This window comes from Octodon degus, unplaced genomic scaffold, assembly GCF_000260255.1.
Source record: "Octodon degus isolate 3935 unplaced genomic scaffold, OctDeg1.0 scaffold00403, whole genome shotgun sequence".
Classification (NCBI taxonomy): Eukaryota; Metazoa; Chordata; class Mammalia; order Rodentia; family Octodontidae; genus Octodon; species Octodon degus.
This window is the reverse complement of record NW_004524979.1, coordinates 400278-401691: the sequence shown is the minus strand read 5'-3', so window position 1 is coordinate 401691 and position 1414 is coordinate 400278.

Here is a 1414-nt window from a genome sequence, read left to right as displayed (position 1 = left end):
GCTAATATGCTTTCCACTTTATTTTTTCAGTTGTTTCTTTAAACAACAAAAGTAGTTGTTTTCTTTAAACTTCTATCTTTATCTATTCTTTGGACAATGAAATATTTTAGACTTTTGTTGTTGCTGTTGTTTTCTTTGGTTTTCTCTTGTTTTGAAATAGCTCATCCTGTAGTTCAGGCTGCCACTGAATTTGCTCTGGACTCTAGACTGGCCTTAAACTCTGTACAATCTTCCAGCCTTTACATCCCAACTGCTGATATTGCAGGTGTGCGCTATTATATCAGGCAGGGACATGTTGTACAATCTAGATATATTTATGCTATTTCCAAATTTCTTCCATTTGTTTATTTCTAGTATTTTCATCACTGGATCAGGAAAGAAGCATGAAGTCCAGCCAGGTAGCTTAGTAGATTAAAGCATCTGTTTAGGTACACTCAGGGACTGGGGTTTGATCCTCAGCTTGCAGTTCCATCCCTGGCCATACTAGCCCCACCTGCAGAATGGGTTGAGCTGAACCTTCCACCAAAAAAAGTTAAACTTTTTTAAATTATGCAATACAGTACTGTTATAGAACATTCTCATCATACATACCTGAAAATTTTATAGACATTGATTAAAAATTCCTCATTTGCTCCTGCTCTTAGCTCCTGGAAAAAATGTTCTTGTTTGAGGTGTATTAGTTTGACTACATTAAACTATTGTGTATTTATATATACACAATATATAAATGGAATTATAAAGTATTTGGCCACCTTTGACTGGATTCATTCTCCACAGGTTCATTTCAACTATTGTATACTGCAGAATTTCCTTCTCATTTTAACATTTTATATATTTATTTTCAAATTGATTAATTTTTTAAAATTTGGATATAAAACTGTTTGGATGCACAATAATTTATCATGTCACGTGGAATTTTTAGATACATACACATTGAGATAATTAACACTCATTTTACCTCATATAGTTTATGTTTGGTGAGAATATCTACATCTACTCTATAGTATGTTTTCAAATTCTATATTACTATGAACTATATTAATCATATTGTCCAATCTTTGAACTTTTTCCTCATTCCTCACTGAAATTTTATATTATTTGAACAATATGGCTTTATTTCTCTCGCCTCCTTGACTGCCTCCAACTTTTAAAGTATTTGCTTTTTTCGCTCTCCTTTTTACAATGAAACATAACTATCTGTTCGACTTTCTTTCCTCAGAAAGCCCACATCTTCGCCTAGTGAACACCAAGAGTCACTGTGCAGGGACAGTGGAGATCCTGTACCAGGGATCCTGGGGCACCATCTGTGATGATAGTTGGGACCTGAAAGATGCCCGCGTGGTGTGCAGACAGCTGGGCTGTGGAGTGGCCCTCAATGCCATGATCGGTGCTCACTTTGGGCCCGGATCAGGAG